Source organism: Chrysochloris asiatica, unplaced genomic scaffold (assembly GCF_000296735.1).
Source record: "Chrysochloris asiatica unplaced genomic scaffold, ChrAsi1.0 scaffold00011, whole genome shotgun sequence".
Classification (NCBI taxonomy): Eukaryota; Metazoa; Chordata; class Mammalia; order Afrosoricida; family Chrysochloridae; genus Chrysochloris; species Chrysochloris asiatica.
The window spans coordinates 21,744,943-21,760,551 of record NW_006408529.1 but is presented as its reverse complement, the minus strand read 5'-3'; positions in this window follow the sequence as shown (position 1 = coordinate 21,760,551).

Sequence of the window (15,609 nt, the reverse complement as noted above, 5' to 3'; positions counted from 1 at the left end):
AATCCATATCGAAGGCTGTGCTCTTTGATCTTCATAAGTAAATGTTTCAAGATCTATTTTGAGGGACAATAACCTCTGTGATAGGATAATATGCACAGTCCTACAAGGAAGATCAGTTAATACCATCATTATTCAAATTAATGCATCAACAACTAAAGCCAGTGATAATGAAATTGAAAAATTCTACCAACTTCTTGAGTCTGGAATTGATCAAATGTACAATAATGATGTATTGATAATTATTGATGATAAAAATGTGAAAGTTTGATACAAAAATGAAGGATCAGTAGTTGGAAAACATGGCTTTTGTGATAGAAATGATACTGGAGATAGCGAGTTAAAATATTTTAAGACCAATGACTTATTCAGTGCAAACACCTATTTAAAATAACATTAAAGGAAATTGTACACATAAGCCTCACCCAATGGAATAAATGAGTGTCAAATTGACTACATATATGGGAAGAAACAGTGGAACAGTTGAACAGTATCAGCCAAAACAAAGGCAGGGAAATAGTTGAACAGACTATCAGTTGCTCATAAGCAAGTTCAGGCTAAAGCTGAAAAAAGGAAAATAAGTACATGAGAACCAAAATATGATCTTGAATTCATCTCACCTGAATTTAGAGACTATCTCAAGAATAGATTTGATGCATTAGACTCTAATGACCAAAGACCAGGAGAGCTGTGGGGCGACATCAAGAATATCAGACAGGAAGAAATCAAATTGTCATTTGAAGAAAAAAAAAAAATAGGAAAAACTAAAATGGATGTCTGAAGACTCTCTGAAACATGCTGTCAAGTGCAGAGACTCTAAAGCAAATGGAAGAAATAATGAAGCCAAGGAACTGGACATAAAATTTCAAAGGGTATCTTGAGAAGACCAAAGACAAAGTCAAGTATTATAATGAAATGTGCAATGAACTGGAGTTATAATATCAAAAGGAAATAACATGCTCAAGATTTCTTAGGCAAAAGGAATTGAGGGGAAAAAAAATCAAGCCTCAACAAGCAACATTAAGGAATCCATGAGTAAAATATTGAATAATGCAGAAAGTATAAAAAGACAACAGAGGGAATACACGTAGTTAGTCTACCAAAAAGAAATGGTCTAGGTTCAAACATTTCAAGAGGTAACATATGATCAAGAACAGATGGTACTGAATGAAGAAGTACAAATAGCACTGAACACATTGATGAAGAACAAAACTCTAGGAATTAGCTGAATGCAAATTTTAATTTTTCTAAAAACTGACACAACAATGGAGACACTTATTTATCTATGCCAGGAAATTTGGAAGACAGATTTCCAAATAACAGATTGAAAGAAATCCCTATTTGTGCTGTCCAAAGAGAGGTGACCCAACTGAATGCACAAATCATCAAATAATATCAATATCACATGCATGTAAATTTTTGCTGAAGATAATTGAAAAATGACTTCAACAGTATATTGATAGGGAATTTTACATTGCAAATACATTTTTCAACAACATAAAAGATTATTATGTACATGGGCTTCATCAGATGGAGTACAGGGGAATCATATTGACTACACCTGTGGGAAGAATTGGTGGAGATGTTTAATACCATCAGCAAAATATGGCAAGGGTCCAACTGTGGAACAGAGCATTGTTCACATGCAAGTTCAGGCTGAAGCTAAAGAAACTTAAAACAGGCCCATGAAAGCCAAAATATAACCTTGAATATGTTGTTGCTGTTGTTATTGTTAAGTTCAGTTGAGTTGGTTCTGACTCATAACAACCCTGTATAGGGATTCTGAGAAGCAGCTAGCGAATTTGAACTGCCCACATTTTGGTTCAAATTGACCTTGTGGTCCAGTGCATTATCCACACCAGGACTCTAACCTTGACCTCAACTGAATTTAGGGTCCATCTAAAGAACAGATTTGATGCATTAAGCCCTGATGACTGAAGACCGGCAGACCTGTGAGATGATATCAAGAACATCATAGAGAAAGAAAGCAAAAAGACAGGAAGGAAAGAAAAGATCAAAATGGATGTCAGAAAAAACTCTGACACTTGCTCTCCAACATAGAGATACTAAAGTGAATTTAAGAAATGAGATTAAAGAAATGAATGGAAAATTTCATAGGGCAATTTGAGAAGACAAAGGAAAATATTATAAAGAAAAATGCAAAGACCTAAAGATAAAAAAAACAAAAATAAGCTCGGCATTTCGCATGAAAAAGGGACTGAAGAAGAATTCAAGCCTTGATTAACAATATTAATGGATTTCATGGGCAAAAATTGAATCATGCAGAAAGCATCGTGAGAAGATGGAAAGTATAGAAAGTCTTTTGTACCAAAAGAAATGGTCAGTGCTCACCTATTTCAAGATGTAGCATACAATTAAAAATCAATTCCTTGGAGGAATAATTCCAAGCAGTATTGAAGGTATTGGCTAAGATCAACCCTCCAGAAAATGTCAGAATGCAAATTGAAATCTTTTAACAAAATAAAGCTCACTCATCTATGCCACAGAATTTGGAGGATAGAAATCTGGCCAACTGAATGGAAGTGGTCCATATTTATACCCATTCCAAAGAGTGGTGATTCAATGGAATGAAGAAATCATCAAGAAATAGCATTAATATCTAATGCAAATGAAATTTGAAGATAATCTTTAAATGACTGCAATATTATATCAACAGGAACACCCAGAAACTGAAGCTGAATTCAGAAGAGGACATGAATAAAGGGATATCATTGCTGACATATAACTCTTGACTGAAAGTACAGAATATCAGAAAAATTGTTTACCTGTGCTTTATTGACTATGTAAAGACTTTCAGTTATGTGGATCATGACACATTTTGGATAACACTGCAAAAAAAAGTTTTTTCAGAACACTTGATTGTGATCATCAGGAACCTGTACATAGAATAAGAGATAGTCATTCAAACAGAAACAAAGGGGATACTGAATAGTTTAAAATCTGAGAAGGTGTGTGTACTAGATCTATATGTTTTCAACCTGAATGCTGAGCACATAATTCTAGAAGCTGGATTGTCTGACGAGTATGGCATCAGAATTGAAAGAAGACTCATTAACAGCCTGTGATATACAGATGATACAACTTTGCTTGTTGAAAATGAAGAGGATTTAAAATAATTACTGATGAACATCAAAGACCACAGCCTTCATTATGAATTTCAGCATGATGTAAATGAAACCCCTCATCACTGGACCAATAAATAGCATCATGACAAATGTAGAAAAATTTGAGTTTCTCAGATACTTCATTTGCTTAGATCCACTATCCATACTCATGGAAACAGCAGTCAAGAAATCAAACAAACATTGCATTTGGCAAACCTGCTGCATAAGACCTCTTTAAAGTGTTCAAGAGCAAAGATATCAGTTTGATAATATAGGTATGTCTGACCTCAGCCATTGTATTTTCAATTGCTTCATATGCATACAAAAGTTATACAATTAATAAGGAACACCATAAAAATAATAGGTGTGTTTGAGTTATGACTATTGCAGAATAATATTGAAATTTCCATGGACTGTCAGAAGAACAAACCAAACTGTGTTAGAAGATGTATAGCTAGATTCCCATTAGAAGCAAGGGTGTCCAGATTTTGTCTCTCATCTTCAGACACATTATTTGGAGGGACCTGTCTTTGAAGATGGACATTATTCTTGGTAAAATGGAGGGTCAGAAAAGAGGAACCCCCTGGCCCCATCAAGATGGATTGGCACATTGTCAGCAGCAATGGGTAGAACGGTAACAACAATTGCGAAGATGAGGAAGGATCTGTAGTGTTTCATACTGTTGTGCATAGAGTTGCTATGAGTTGGAGCTGACTCAATGTCACTTAATAACAACAACATATATTTATGCTGTTGTGAAGCAAATAAAAAATGCTTATCAATTAAGTTGGGTCTAATGTTTATAAATATTTTGAAGTTGGCTCTTCACAAATTGAAAAATTGAGTGTTTAGAAGGATGGACAGCATAATGTGACTGCAAAATGTTTGTTATAAAAGTAACATCATTGCACATCTCAGGTATGTGACCCTTGGATAAGATACTTTTCTCAGTCCTAGTTTCCTAACTTTACAAAAAATGAGATACATAATCCTTGATGCATCATTTTTATGATGTGTGCTATGTAGATCATCATTGACACTTGTTAATTACAGCTTATTTAGCTTGAATGACTTCACCCTAATCAGATGGTAAATATTAGATTATTTAATATGAAAGCTTTCATGGCTCATTGTTGCTACCTGCTGACCAGGACCTGGTACCTAATAAATTCCTAGTAAGTCTTTCCTGTGGTTTTATATTCAATTGTTAAGGATTTCATTTTACTTGGATCCACGTTCAATGTCCATGAAAACAACAGTCAAGGAATAAAAACTGCATTAGGCAAATTTGCTACAAAGGAGCTCTTCAAAGTGTTAAATGCCAAAGATATCACTTAGATAAATAAGATGTACCTTACCCAAGCTGTGGTCTTTTTAATCACTTCTTATGCAGCATAAAGCTATAAAATGAATAAGAAAGACTGAAAAAGAATTTATGCATTTAGATTATAGTGTTAGTGAAGAATATTGACTATATATATCATGGAATGCCAGAGGAATGAACAAATCTGTTTTTGGAAGAAATACAGCCAGAATGCTCTCAGAAGCAAGAAAGGAGAGACTTTGTCTCATGTACTTTGGACATGTTGTCAGGACAGACCAGTACCTGGAGAAATGCTTGGTAAAGGGCACACACACAATGCGTGGTAAAGGGCAGGGGCATTAGAAAGAGGAAAACTCTCAACAAAATGGATTGGCACATTGGCTATATGAATGGACTCAAACATAGCACCAATTATGAGGAAGGAACAAGACTGGACAATATCTCACTCTGTCACATATAGGTGGTTACGGGTTGGAGTTGAATGAATGACATCAAACAAAAACTTTAACCATGTTTTAAAATTATAGTTATATGTTTCTATACATATCAATACCTATATTGGCAAATTTATCTATATTTTTCTACATAAAGAAGACCATACTCTGTTCTTTACATTGTCATTTATCATGAGCCATTTTAGCAATTCAATAGCAAAATGAATTTCTAGTTATAAAAGTAATATGCTAACAGAATGAGTATCACATAAAAGTTAAACAGGAAAATCTAAAGAAATTTGTTTTTAAGGTAACTAAAATATGCAGTGATTCTATGAAGGTTGTCAAATCTTGCCATTGAATGTTAACTGACATTAATGAAATACAAATGCTTAGTAATAATTGTTTACAACCCAAACTTTGAATCCACCAAAACGTTATTCTTATCATTATTTTTATTAGTTACTTCAGCCCAATATTTTTATTAAAATATGTGCTGTTCTTTTATCTAAATTATATATTGTACCTTTGAATTCACAATGACATATAGTTACATTTTTCAGGAAACAAGAAAAGACAACTAAATCCAAAGGAACAAGACACAGCTTTTAATTAGGCCTCTTAAACACCAGGATATGTGCTCTGGTCTCTATTGTCCAAAAGTCATTCATTTTTCTCTCATTGATTTATAATCAATTATTTCCCTTTTTCTTTCTATTGGATTTACCATAGAGTATTATTCAAAGCCACCAATCACCTGTCAGTTTGTCCTACTGTGGTGGCTTGTGAGTTGCTGTGATTCTGAAAGCTATGCCACTGGTATTTTAAATACCAGCAGGGTCACCCATGATGGACAGGTTTCAGATGAGCTTCCAGACAAAGACAGACTAGGAAGAAAGAGTGACAAACTACTTCCAAATATTTAGTCACTGAAAAGCTTATGAATAGCAGAGAAACACTGTCAGATATAGTGCTGGAAAATGAGCCCCTCAGGTTGGAAGGCACTCAAAATGCAACGGGGAAAGAACTGCCTCCTCAAAGTAGAGTTGACTGTGATAACACAAATGGAGTAAAGCCTGTGGGAGAAAAGCCTGCGGGACCTTCATTTGCTGATGGGGCACAAATCAAAATGAGGAGAAACTGCCGTAAACATCCATTGAAAATCAGAAGATGGAATGTACGAAATATGAATCTGGGAAAATTGGGAGTTATCAAAAATGAAATGGAAAGCATAAACATCAATATCTTAGGCATTAGTGAGCTGAAATAGACTGGCATTGGTTATTTTGAATCTGACAACCACACGGTTTACTATGCCGGGAATGACAAATTGAAGAGGAATGGCGTTGCATTCATTGTCAAAAAGAACATATCCAGATCAGTCATGAGGTACAACACTGTCTGTGATAGGATAATATCCATGTGCATACAGGGAAGCCCAGTTAATACCACTATTATTCAAATTTATGCACCAACCACTAAAGCCAGTTAGGATGAAATAGAAGAATTCTACCAACTTCTTCTAATCTGAAATTGAGCAAACATGCAATCAAGATGTATTGATCATTACTGGTGATTGGAATGCAAACGTTGGAAGCAAACAGGAAGGATCAGTGGTTGGAAAATATGACCTTGGTGATAGAAATGATGTTGGAGAACACATGATAGAATTCTGAAAAACCAATGATTTCTTCATTTCAAATACCTTCTTTAGATAGCATAAGAGACGAATATACACATGGACCTCACCAGATGAAATACATAGAAATCAAATTGACTACATCTGTGCAAAGAGATGATGGAAAAGCTCCATATCATCAGTAAAAACAAGGCCAGGGGCAGACTGTAGAACAGACCATCAATTACTCCTAGGCAAATTCAAACTGAAGCTGAACAAAATGAAAACAAGTGCAAGAGAGCCAAAATATGACCTTGAATATATCCTATCTGAATTTAGAGATCATCTGAAGAACAGATTTGATACATTAAACACTAAAAACCAAAAACCAGAAGAGTTGTGGGATGACATAAAGAGCATTATACATGAAAAAAGCAGAGTTATTGAGAAGACAAGAAAAAAGGAAAAGGTCAAAATGAATGTCAGAAGAGACACTGAAACTTGCTCTCCAGCGTAGAGATGCTAAAGCAAATGGAAGAAATAAGTAGGTACAAGAGCTTAACAGAAATTTCAAAGATCAGCTCAAGAAAATAAAGCCAAATATTACAAAAAATGTTCAAAGATCTGGAATCAGAAAACCAAAAAGGAAGAGCATTTCTCAAGCTGGGGTAACTGAAGAAAAAATTCAAACCTCAACTTTTGTTATTGAAAGCTGGAATAGGGAAGACCATAGAGGAATTGATGCTTTTGAGCTACGGTGTTGGAGGAGAATATTGAAAATGCCATGGGCTGCCAACAGAACCAATAGTTCCATTTTGGAAGAAGTGCAGCCAGAGTGCTCCTTGGAGGCCAAGATGGCCAAATTTCGTCTCTCATACTTTGGACATATTGTCAGGAGGGACCAGTCACTGGAGAAGGATGTCATGTTTGGTAAGGTGGAGGGTCACAGAAAAAGAGGAAGACCACCCCAACGTGATAGATTGGCCAAGTGGCAGCATCGATGGACTCAAGCATGGCAACAGTAGTGAGGTTGGCCCAGGATCGGGCAGTGTTTCGTTCTGCTTTGCATAAGGTCGCTATGGGTCGATACCAACTTGATGGCACCTAACAACAACAACAAAGTTGAGTTCTGATTATCAAGCCATCTAGGCTAGGTCAAATGAGTACTATCTGCAAGTTTGAGTGTTCTTATGCATCTCCCCTCACTGCATATCAGCTGAATGCTTCATTTTCAGCTCTAGTCTTCTGTAGCTATGTCCTTGTCCATGGGCTCAGGTGTCCTCAGGTCTCACCATACTTTGGACCAACCAGCCCTTCTTCTTCTCTCTCTCATATACAGGTCAATGGGTGTCTATGGAAAGTGGTTGAATTCAGCCCACTTCATTTATGCCATTCTCCTTCTTCCATTCACCAGTAGACCAATGTGGTTGCCAGCAAGCTTACAAGCCTGCTCATGTTTCCCTTTGAGTTCAGTCTTGGGGTGGGGGTTGTCCTTGATTGCTTGCCTTGATGACTTCCCGGTGAACAACTTGCTTATTCTTGTAGTAGTCAATCATACTGCCATTTTGTTTTGGGTTTTTCCTGATGATCTTTCTTTGATGATGTATCTTTTGTTGCTCTAGTTGGTCCAGACTAGTCTTCTTGTCCTTTCTAGTGGGAATGTGCCATCTCAGAAGGTTCTGGATGGGGCTCAGGATTCCACCTAATGTCCTATACACTGCAAAGGCTCCACAAGAGGCCTATTTTACTGGGCAAGTTGTAGAACCCCGTTTAGGTATTACAATCAGTTATATGCTGAAGACTGACTTACAAACTTTCTATCAATGCATGTTGATTGCATGTTTGATCTATTTCAGACTGAAAAAGTTGGTAGAAATCTCAATTTCTTCATTATTGATCTTGGTGATTGGTGTAAATTTGAAATATAGTTATATTAACTGATCTTCCTCGTAGGTATATATTGTCCTATTGCAGAAAACATTTATATCAAGATAGATCCTGACATGTTCTTTTAGATGATGAATGACACCATTCCTTTTCGATTTTTTGTTCTTTATATAAGAAATCATATGATTGTCTGAGTCAATATGGTCAATACCTATCCATTTCAGCTCACTAATGTCTAGGATAACTATATTTATGCATTTCATTGCATTTTTTATTACCTCCAATTTTCCTAGATTCATACTTTGTATTTTAAAGTTTCCAGTTATTAATGGATGTTTGTAGCTATACAGTCTCATGTTGAGTCATATACCATAAGCTAATGACGGTTCTGAAAGCTTTATTCCTTCTCAGTGCTTAAAGTTGTCCTATCTTTGGGGAGACAGCTCTTCTTTAGCATTGTTATGAGTGACTTCCAAGCTGAGAAATGTCATCTTCCATCACTACATTCAACAATGTTTCACTGCTATTCATTATATTTTCTGGGGTTACTCCTTCAAAATCATAAAAGAAGATTGAAGGAATATACAGAGCCACTCTACCAAAAAGAAATGGTAGATATGCAAACATTCCAGGAGGTAGCATAGGATCAAGAGCCAATGATCCTGAAGGAAGAAGTCCAAGGTGCAGTGAAGTCATTGGCAAAGAATGAGATACAGGAAATAGATGGAATACAAATAAAAATCTTTCAACAAAGTGATGCGGCACCACTCGAGGTACTCATTCATCTATGCCAAGAAATGTGAAGAACAACTGCCTGGCCAAATGACTGGAAGAGATCTATATTTGTACCTATTCCAAACAAAGGAAACCCAAAAGAATGCAGAATCATTGGACAATACCACTGGTATAACATACGAGTAAAGTTTTACTAAAGGTAATACAGAAATGACTGCAACCATACATTGACAGATCTTCCAGAAGTTCAAGCTGGCTTTAGAAGAGGACATGGAATGAGGGTTATCACTGTTGGCATCAGATGGATCTTGAGGGAAAACAGAGAATCCCAGAAAGATGTTTACCTGTGCTTTTTTGACTACGCAAAGGCTTTTGATTGCATGGATCATGACAAGCTATAGACAACATTGCAAGTATGAGTATTCCTGAACACTTAATTGTGCTTATGCGGAACCTGCACATAGACCAAAAGGCCTGTGTTGGAACAGAAGAAGGGAACACCAATTGGTTTAAAATTAGGAAAGATATGTGTCAGGGTTGTAGTCTTTAATCAAAGCTATTCAGTCTGAATGCTGAGCAAATAATCCAAGAATCTGGATTATATGAAGAAAAAGTTGGCATCACTATTGGAGGAAGACTCATTAACAATTTGTGATATGCAGCTTATACAACCTTGCTTGCTGAAAGTGAAGACGACTTAAAATACTTGCTGATGATAATCAATGACCACAGCTTTCACTATGAATTTCAGCATAACATAAAGAAAACAAAAATCCTCACCACTGGACCAATAAATAACATCATGATAAACAGAAAAAAGATTGAAGTTGTCAAGGAATTCATTTTGCTCTGATAACCAAGGAACATGAAAGCAGTAAAGAAATCAAAGGACATATTGCATTAGGTAAACCTGCTACACAAGACTTCTTTAAAGTATTGAAGAGCAAAGATGTCAGTTGGAAGACTAAGGTGTGCCAGACCCAAGCCATAGTATTTTCAATAATCTCATAAGCATGTGAAAGTTGGACAGTGAATATGGAAGACCTCAGAAATATTGATGAATTTTAATTATCGTTTTGGAAGAGAATATCGAAAAGTACTATGAACTTCCAGAAGAACAAACAGATCTGTGTTGGAAGCCAGGGTGCTTCTTGGAAGCCATATGGCCCAACTTCTGTCATACTTCAGGCATGATATCACTAGAGAAGGATAGCATGTTTAGTAAAACGGAGGGTCAGAAAAAAGGAGAAAGACCCCCAATGAGATGGATTGGCCCAGTGGTGGCAGCAGTGGGCTCAGGCATAGCAACGCTTGTGAGGTTGGCCCAGGAATAAGCACTGTTTTATTCTGTTGTGTATAGGGTAGCTATGAATCACAGCCAACTTGATGACACCTAACAGCAATAACAACTCCTTCAGAAGTGGACCACTTATTTCATCTTCCAAGCAACTACTCCTTGGAAACTCTATACAGGGTCAGCATGAGGTTGAACTGACCTCAGGGTACTTAATAATAACAATATTTAAAACATAAAATTAATATGTAGTTCATTAGTTCATCATCTGTTTGTCTTTTAATTGAGCCATGTTGCTTAAGCTTTCAGACAATATAATAAGTTGACTGAAAACATTTAAAATAATTGCTATCCACTCATTTCATAGGAATTTTTTGAAGAGTGATTATGATTACTGATTTTCTAAAATTTGTTATATTAATAGATTGCTTCTTTAAATTGTTCTTATGAGTGGCAAGCAAATATTTAGAATTCTTTGTTAAGTTCATTTTTTTGATAGTCTGGTTCTGTAAAGCACGTAGACTTGGTTGACTGGATTTTCCTTGTTCTAAAAAGACTGCTAGGCTACAAGAGCTTCTGTGACTCAGGTCTCATGGCACTTGCCAAGTTAAATGACTCTAAATATAAAACACAGTTAATGTTAACATTCTAAGTAGGCAAGCTGAACAAATCTGGGTTCAGACGTCCCCTTAATTACTCTTCATTTTATATTTGTTGCTGTGTTCAACTGAAAATACCATAAGCACTGGCAGCACAAGCAAAATAAAACCCCCTTCTCTTGACTTAATCTTTCTTAAACTATTTTAACAACCTAGTGTCACAGTTACGATTTTTTAGACAATCTTTGTGGATGTATGAAGTACATCTTCTAGGCTGGGATCAACAGCTTTGCACCTGCATTTAACTTTTTAAAGCTTTATAGTTACTTTCCATCTGTAATGAATGGAAGGAGCTGTCTTTTTAGAAAGCAACAGCATAAAAATATTGGCAATCTAAGCTCACTATGTAATTTGAATTTCAAAGTGCAAAATAACTTTTTATAAGAATTTTTATTTTCCATAAAAACTTTTTTTAACTTGTGCATTGTCTTTTTTATTATTATTTCTTTTTTTATGTATGTAACAATGTAGTTTTTTTTTTTTTTTCTGAGTACAATAAAATCTTCTCCTTAGAAATTGGAATGAATTAGAAGCCCCTTGGGTTTTAGCATTTACCTAGGAGAGACTTCACTCTGACAACATGGCAGAAAATAACAGGAGTGTTGAGCAAAACTGTCATAAATATCTTGCTATAACTCTTGTACACCAACTCACTTTTGGTTTCTTTTATTCAATGTTAAAATTTTCTGACTCTCAGTAAACATATTATTCACAATAAGCATAAATAAATAAAGCAGAACTACAAAATAAGGCAAAAGAGTCCAGGGATACATTAATCATGAGGGGACAGCAAGGTACTGCAGAAAATGCTTGAGGATCTTGGTTCTCTCAAGCATCTGTTGTGAGACTTCAGGCAAGTCACTTGTTTGTTTTCATAGTCTCATCTGCCAGCACGCGAATAAAAATGCAGAAATCAGAGTGTTGCTCTGGTTGTTTGTCTTGGCATTCTTTTAATGAACAAATTTTCACAACATCCACGTAAGGTGTATGATCTTATTATCCCCATTTTACAGATATGATAACTGAGGCACAAGATATTAAGAAACAAGTCCATTATTACCCAACAAATAAAAAACCAAGTAACATTCAAAATCAAGCAGTTTAACTATTGAATCTTGGTCCTAACTACTGTCAATATTGCTTCTTAAAAATGTACTATATAGAAGTCAGTGTAAAATACTTTTTCTTTTTATCCTTTCACAATGGAACACTTATGTTTTTTTCCATCATCAATCATCTATCCAGGCAACATTGAAAATTAATAGAAGATTCCTGTGGTTACCACTGTAGCATGGTTGTGGTAGTAGTACTGATGTGCTATGGAGTAGCTTCTTACACATGACAATAGTGAATAGGGTTTCTGAGGTTGTAAATCTTTACAAGAGCCAATAGCCTAATCCTTCTTCTATGGTGCTACTGGTAGATTTGAACTGTTGACCTTGCAGTTAGATGCCCAGCTCATAATCCACTGCATCAACTGGACTCCTTCACTATAGTGTATTCAGTTCAATTCTTATTCATTTAATTTTCTAAATTATTTTCAAAATGTCTCAGGGTAGAACATCACAGAAGAAAGAAATGTCATCAATTTCCATTAAACTGTTGAATGAGAGCACTTTCAGGAAAAGTTGCAAAGACACAGATAGAGGGAAATGATAAACCCAAAGAAAATAATCACTAATGTGATTTCACTAATGTGATTCCAATGGCACCTGTTATTGTTGTTTTGTTGTTAAGTGCTTTCGAGTCAGGTCTGACCCATAGCAACCCTGTATAGGGTTTCCAAGGAGCAGCTGGTGAGCTTGAACCACCAACCTTATGGTTCAAACCAACTTTGCAGTCCAGTGCATTAACTCACAGCACCACACCAGGACTCGGAACAGGACCTGTAGAAGAAGAAACTATCTATCTATCTATCTATCTATCTATCTATCTATCTATCTATAATATTCAATATTTTTATTTTTATATATACACATTCAAATCTTAGGGAGGAAATTGGAAGTTTCTAAGCACCCTTGAACCTAAAGCATTTAAAGAGATTATCCCATGTACACTGAGATATTTGGTACACATTATCTCCCACTTTATTGAAAATGTCATTTCTAATGTGATTCCATTCTCAGCTCTCTCTAGATCTTGTGTCAGTGTCATGGAGGCTGAGGTTCACATGATCTGTTAGTACTTTGCATTGATTGTTTTAGTCTGATAAGGTTCCCAAAATTCTTCAATTTCATCATCAGTGGCTTTAGTGATTGGTTCATAAATTTGAGCAATAGTGGTATTAACTTGTCTTCTTTGTTAAGTTTGTGGATATTGCCCTGTCATAGATAGCATTATACTTCAAGATATAACTTGAGATATTCTTTTTGATAAATATGACACCATTCTTTTTCAATTTTTCACATAGCAAATCATGTGATTGTCAGATACAAAATGTCCAATACTACTCTATTTCAACTTCCAATTTTCCTAGATACATACTTTGTGCATTTCATGTTCCAATTATTAATGGATGATTGCAGCTGTTTCTTCTCATTTTGAATTTTGCCCCGTCAGCAAGTGGTTCTGAAAGCTTTACTTCATTCATGTCATCTTCGTCAACTCTACTTTGAGGAGGGTGTTCTTCCCTGGTTGTATTTTGAGTGCTATCCAACCAGAGGAGTTCATCTTCGAACAATATCTGACAATATTCTGTTTCAATATTCCAGATTCTGGTGCTATTTGATAGCTTATCACTGCTAATCATAAGGTTTTCAGTGACTAAACATTTGAAAGTAGTCCACCTATCCTTCTTCCAAATCTTAGTGTTTCTGGAAGCTCATGTGAAACCTGTCCAACGTAAGTGATCCTGTCAGCATTCAAATTACCGGTGGTATAACTTCCAATGGTGGGTCTACCAGCTAGTAGATTATCATTACTGATATTATAAAATTGTGCAAATAATAATAATCACCTCTTTTTCTGTACCTTGGTTATTTTTACTGACCTATTATATATTGCTTTCCCCTTCATCCAAGTTAATATATGTTTACCTTCTAGTTTGTTTATCCTCCCTTTACTTCCTGTCCTTGGTAATCATCAAAGAATGTTTCTTTTTGTATGAAAATGTTTTCTTAGCTTTTTACTATTGTATTCTCATATAATATTTGCCTTTAATTGATTGACTTATTTTACTCAGTACAGTGTACTCCAATGTACTTCATGTTATGAGGTGCTTTTCAGATTCATTGCTATTCTTTAACATTTAATTGTATTGTATTGTGCATACATACCATAGTTTGTTTATCCATTCATTCCTTTAAGCTGATTTTATCTTTTTGCTATTATAAATAGTGCTATGATGAATCTATCAATGCTTAAATCTGCTTGCATCACAGGTCTTGTTTCTCTAGGATATATACCTAGTTGTGGGAATCATAGATCAAATGGTGTTTCTATTTCCAACTTTTTAAGGAAATGTCATACTGTTTTCCACAGTAGTTACAGCATTTCACAGTCCCATCAGCAGTGTTTAAAGGTTCCAGTCTCTCCACACCCATTATTTTTTATTTTGTGTCTTTTTGAATTTTGCTATTAGTGCTGAGTGAAATGATAGCTTCTTTTGGCTCTGATTTGTATCAATTTAATGACTAATGACCACCACTCATCTGTCAGTTTGTTGAACTGGGGTAGCTTGTGTGTTGCTGTGATGCTGCAAGCTATGCCACCGGTATTTAAAATATCATTAGGGCAACCCATGGTTGACAGGTGTCAGTAGAACTTCCAGACTGAGGCAAAACAGGAAGAAGACTATGTGGACCACTTTTGGTAGGTAAGCCACTGAAAATTTTATCAAGAAAATATCAAGAAAAGTTGGAAAGAATACACATTTTCTGTATCAAAAATGACCGTTCAGCCATTTCAAGAGGTAGCATATGATCAAGAGCTGATGGTATTGAGGGAAGAAGCTCAAACTGTAATGAAGGTATTTAGAGAGAAACAAGGTCTCAAGAATTGATGGGATATCAATTGAGATGTTTCAACAAACAGATGTAATTTTTAAAGTATCCACAGGCCTATACCGTGATATTTGAAAGATAGCTACCTGGCCAGCTGACAAGGAGGGACCCATATCTCTCCCTATTCCAAAGAAAGGTGAGCCAATAGGATACAGAAATTCTCAAATAAAATTCTTGATATCACATAAGTAAAATTTTGTAGAAAATACTTCAAAAATAATTGGAACAATACATTGATAGTGAGCTACTAGAAATTCAAGTTGGATTCAGAAAAGGATGTGGAAAAAGGAACAGTATTGGTGATATTTCTTGGTATTTAAAATACCAGCATGGCAAACCATGGTGGAGAGATTTCAGTAGAACTTCCAGACTAAGGCAGAGTTGGAAGAAGGATAGGTGGATCACTTCTGGTTGGTTAGCCACTGAAAACCTTATGAACATCAGCAGAACATTGTCTATTATAATGACAGAAGATGAACTACTCAGATTGACTGGGGAAGATATGCCACATCAAAATAGAGATGACTTTAATAGA